Source organism: Suricata suricatta, chromosome 17, assembly GCF_006229205.1.
Source record: "Suricata suricatta isolate VVHF042 chromosome 17, meerkat_22Aug2017_6uvM2_HiC, whole genome shotgun sequence".
NCBI lineage: Eukaryota > Metazoa > Chordata > Mammalia > Carnivora > Herpestidae > Suricata > Suricata suricatta.
In genome coordinates, this window is record NC_043716.1 from 46,935,490 (window position 1) to 46,941,181 (window position 5,692).

The following is a 5,692-nucleotide window of genomic DNA, read 5'->3' on the forward strand; positions in this document are numbered from 1 at the left end:
AGAAGGCAAGGCGCTCTGTTGACTATGACCAGATGCCCCGGATTTTCCAGGACGGGCTTTTTTTGGAGAGGGTTCAGATTGCAAATATTCGATTCGATTGTCCCCAGAAGGCAGTGAAATGTCCCAGAAGTTCTAACTTTTCTGCTTCCCCGTGGCAGGCCCCAGAGCGCCTCTCATGTGGTTCTAGGTAGTGTTTCCAGAAGGATCTTTGCCGCCAGCATTTTCGTCTCCTGATCAATTGGCCCAAATGCGATTTTGCCATAAATGATTAAAAAATAAATAAATAGGGGCGCCTGAGTGTCTCCGTGTCCAGCTTCAGCTCAGGTCATGACCTCACCGTTTGTGGGTTCAAGTCCCACATCGGGCTTTGTACTGCCAGCTTGGAGCCTGGAGCTGCTCCAGACCCTGTGTCTCCCTCTCTCTCTCTCTCTCTCTCAGTCCCTCCCCCACTTGTGCTCTCTTTCTCTCAAAAATAAATAAAAGAATTTTTTAAATAATAAATACATAAGTAACCAACCAGTTTGACTGTTGGTTTAATCAACGGGCTGACAGCTTGGTTTCATTTCTCCTGGCTGTGGTATTCCTGTGACCTATATTATTTAATTCTTAAACCCTCATGATGGTCTATACAGTGACACAGGATTTTTGAACCCACATTTCCCATGGAACTTTGGAACATCTTTTAACAGACATTCAACCATACGCCAAGAACAGACAAGTGCAGGAGGCAATACAATGCAGGTTTTCACAAATGGAAATTTTCACAATGTCGCACAAAGCTCCCTTACAAAAACGCATCCCCGTATTTGGAAGCTGATACCTCTCTTAATGAAGGAGGAAACTTCAGGGGGAAAAAATAAGGAGACCCATCCACAAACAAACAAAATGTATACTACTAGGAATAAGAGACTCTTATACCTAGAGCACACAAGAGCTCAGGTACAATCCACGAAATACAAGCCGGTTATTTGCACACGATTGCCGTGATTCTACCCACGCGTGAGGTGTGTGCGCATAGTTCGCATTTTGCAATGAAGTCTTCTTAATTGTATTCATTTGTGTGTGTGTGTGTTTCATTACGTCCATTTTAACGAAGGTTCCTCTTTCATTGAATGTCGTGATTTTATCTTTGACAGCAAAATGGCCCTTCAGCCAATCAGTTGCATTGCAGCAAAGATGATCATGGTAAAAAAAAAAAAAATACTGGATATGCTCTTAGGCTTGGATGTGACATTAAAATGCTCCCCCAGCCTGGCAGGGAAGAGGGGACACCCCGATGGAGGGAGGGCACAGCTCTAGAATGGAAGGGTTGTCCTGCTTTCAGGGGGCCTTCCCTTCTGTGTACGAAAGACTCAGACGTCATGCCAGACCTGTCCGTTAGGATTTCGTAGGCAGAAAATAGGATTGTGGGGACCATCTTCTTTCTCAGCCTGTGGACAGGGGGCACTACGAGGTCTTTTTATCCTAAACCTGTCTGTTCCCCACCTTCCCGCCCAAGCCACAGCTCAGGGTCAAATACCTTGTAAGGGTTCACCTGCTGGGAGTTGGGACCGACTAGAAGCCGGCCCTGTCTTCATCCTGGACATATGGTGGCTGCTTTTAGCCCTAAATATGTCACCTTATAATTGTGCTATTGAATTTCATCTGTGTTTTTAGAGCCGTGTTTTCAATTTGCTACGGTTGTTTTGAATTTTTTTCTTGGCTTTCTGAGTGTGAGCCACCCCACCAAATTTAGTATCATCATGTGAGGGATTTGATGAGCACAGTCTCCCTTCTTTTGTTTAAGTCACTAGGAAAGATGGGCCCGGCCACTGAACCCCAGGAGGGTGGCATCCCTTCAAATAGATGCCACAGCCATGATGGCTGTAGTCGTATGTGTTTATGGTAGAACATTTATAAAGTGCAGATAAGCATAAGAAGGAAATAAAAATACCTTGTAATCCCGCCATAGGGATGTAAATGCCATCATTCAGTGTGGATCCTTAAATATCTACGTTAATCAGCATGGATTAAGTGTTACACATGGAATTAGGATGTGCTTCCCTGTGGACTCGATCATACAGCATGACCTGAGAGCCAGCTGTTCATCCTCAATTACTACACAGACATTCCAAGTCAAAAGATTTTATATGTAATGTGTACACACACACACACACACACACACACACACACCCCAAAATATATTTCATGAATACCGGCACCATGAGATGGTCCAAGAAAACAATGGCAGCATCGTCAGTTCCTTTGAGAAATGCTTTTCACTCTACCGAAATACACCTCTACATCCAGGAGATTCCCAATGTGCCGAGACATAACAAAGGACCTGACAAGTCCCACAATCAAACCAAACAAAACCCACACGATTTTTTTTTAACCTAACATTCCCCTAATTTAAGTATCCTTAAGATAATTTTGTCTTCCTTTGAGAAGCATTTGTAGAAATGCTGTTATGGATTAAATCTGGACATCAGGAGGAAGAGTAATTATAATTTTTTAAAAAACACCTGCCGGGGCACCTGGGTGGCTCAGTTGCTTGAGCGTTTGGCTTCCACTCAGGTCATGATCTCACGGTTCGTGGGTTCAAGCCCTGCATCAGGCTCTGTGCTGACAGCTAGCTCAGAGCCTGGAGCCTGCTTCACATCCTGTGTCTCCCTCTCTCTCTGATTCTCCCGGGCTCCACCTGTCTCTCTCTGTCTCTCATAAATACATAAATGTAAAACCAACCAACAAATTAACACCTGCCTGCAAGGCAGGAGACCGGATCCTTCCTCTGCCCTTAATGAGCTTACAATGTTGGCTCAGTTACTTTTGTCTGGGCTTTGGTTTCGCATGATGGTTGGACTCCTCTAGTAACCCTGACCTGTCACATTTCCCCGATGAAGTGGAGAGAAATTCAAGTCAGATGGGCCCTGGATCGTGTCTTCTTTACACCACCATTCAGAGATCTCTCGTCTCCCAGGACCGGTCATCACTTAGCATTTCACACGGCGGATCCCACTGGGTCCTCACAACACCCTGATGCTGGGTAGTCCCTGGAGGGGATCAAGCCACCTGCCCTGGGGCCACATTTCCAGGGACAGAATTCGGATCGGAACACGAGGGTCATGAAGATGCACGATCCCCCAGGCTCCTCCCCCGGTCGGTGACCAGTTCTAGCATCTTCCCAGGAAAGGCTCAGCCGCTAGCCATTGGCTAGCAGAGCCCATCTGCTTGCTTTTCCTTCTTCGGAGGTGAGTAGTCACCTAACACCCTTGGGATGTTACCCACTCCCGCCGGCCGCTTAGAGAGGACCTGGCTTCCCACTGCTCCTCCACTCCGAGTGCACCTCCCTCCCCACGGAGATGTCACCCAATCACGTGGTGGCGCCAGCTCTCTGCAGAAGGGAAGGGAAAGGGACATTCCCGCCCACGGCCCTATTTTATTGGCTCCCTCTTCCTGTCTTTAACGGGAGAAGAAGCGGGAAAGCGGTGAAAGGGCGGTGCAAGCTTGCCCCGGGCTTTCCTGCCTGCCTGGTCTGGAGAGTAAGAAATCTAGAAGGTTTATTGAGCGCTGACGATGCAGCAGGCTCTATTCCAGCAACCTCCGAGGTATTCTGTCTTCAGTTTACAGATGAATCCCTGGAAACAGAGAGGTTGAGTTGTTTGCCTAAAGCCACACAGCTTGTAAGAGTTAGATGCAAACGCAGCTCTTCCTCCAGGGCTTCTCTGTGACACTGTCCCCCACCTTCTGCGGGCCCCTCCCTGCTGCGCCCCTCCCACCCACCTGTTGCTGAGGGACAAGGTGCCCCAGCCCTGCGGGACCTCCCCTACTCTGCACCAACAGGTGCTTCCTCCCGTTCCTCCAGCCCTTCGCAGCTTGCCTTGTTTTTCCAGCCTCCTCCCAGTCCCTAAAATGCCCCCGCTTGTTTCCTCCCAAGAAGCCGGGGCCCGAGGAAGCCTCCAGAACATCCCTGGACACGGTGGGCAATGCAGCTCGGGCAGAGAGGGAGGCAGGCCTTTCTGCACCTGATTTCTGGATCTCGTCCTGCACAGACAGGGGACCTGTGAACAGTGTGTAACAGAGACACCTACTGGCCGCTCCAGGCACAGGTCCTCGGAAAACCGGGGACCCGGGCCCACCCCTCAGAGGGCCGGGAGGACACAGCTAGTTAGCAGGGTTTCCCGTGTGGCCAGGCTGGACGGGTCCCTGAGAAAGGCACGCGAGGACCCCGGCCCCTTGCTCTCACCCTGCCGCGAGGACAAAGCCAAAGGAGAGGGGCAGGTTTTATTGCCAAGCGTCACCTTCTTGGCAAGGCTGCTCAGTTTGGCCTGGTTGCCAGGCAGAAGGGGACAGGACAATGGTAGCCACAGAAACAAAGGGTGGCTTTTCTGTACGGCAGAGGGAAGGCGTGTCAGAGCCCAGGCGGGCTGTCCCTCTCCAAATCACACTTTACAGCCCCATATCCAGGGCCCGGCACCTTTTGATGCAGAGAAATGAGGCCCACCATTCTGGTGAATTGCCGTAATTTGCCAGTTCAAATATAGAGCGATGAGGTGGCCAGAGGAGGCCACTTCCCAGGAAACCAACCGATCGGGGAGATAGACGGGCAGGTTGTGGCTCAGACATTCTGCCCAAGGGCTGGGGTCAGTGCTGCCAGCAGCGCCCCCTCCCGCACTACCCCGGCCCCCGCCCCCGCCCCAGGAGGACGTCACTGGGGCAGATGACACATAGGCATGGGGGACAGTTGTCTCCAGGGTGTACTCAAAATACTTCCAAGGTCTTATCCTGCTTGAACCCCCTCCCCACCCCCCGCTCCAGTTTGATTTATTTTTCTGTCCTGGAGCCTCATTCTCCATTAAATCTATCAACAAACACTTGTGAGGACCCAGATGTGCCTCGCACAGTTTTGGGGTTTCAGGAAATAGCAAGATGCTTAGATATGATCCTCATGCCTCTCCAGGGTGAGAGGGAGACCCCCGATCTTAAAACTCCCTCTCTGGTTATTCTAGTGAGGAAAGTCATAGAAGCCAAGTCCAGGGAGTTTACAGATTCCGTGAGGAAAGATCTGAACACACGAAAAGCTGAGGAGTGATGTGGTCAGTTAAGGATAGCTTCACCCCAGGGGCGCCTGCAGCTCAGGTCACGATCTCTCTGCTCGGGAGTTCGAGCCCACGGCGGGCTCTGTGCTGACAGCTCAGAGCCTGCTCCGGATTCTGTGTCTCAGTCTCTCTCTGCCCCTCTCCTGCTGGAGCTCTCTCTCTCTCTCAAAAATAAATAAACACTGGGGCCCTGGGTGGCTCAGTCAGTTGAGCGTCCGACTTTGGCTCAGGTCATGATCTCACTGCTTGTGGGTTCGAGCACCGAATCAGGCTCTGTGCCGACAGCTCAGAGCCTGGAGCCTGCTTCGGATTCTGTATCTTCCCCCTCTCTCTCTGCCCCTCCCCTGCTCATGCTCTGTCTCTCAATAATAATTTTAATTATGTTTAACTGAAGTTGCTTTTACAACACCAAAGACTTAATCATCCATTTTCTATATAAAAAGTAGCTACTTTTTTGCATGGACCTCAAGTATACTGTAGTATAGAGGTGGAATTTAAGGAAAGGTATTAAGCAGGCTGTGTTTTAGCTTATGGGCAAGTAATAAATTGTATCATGTATCTTGAATGTATCATAGATAAGCTGCTATATTACAATTGCCACTTCAGATAGCTGT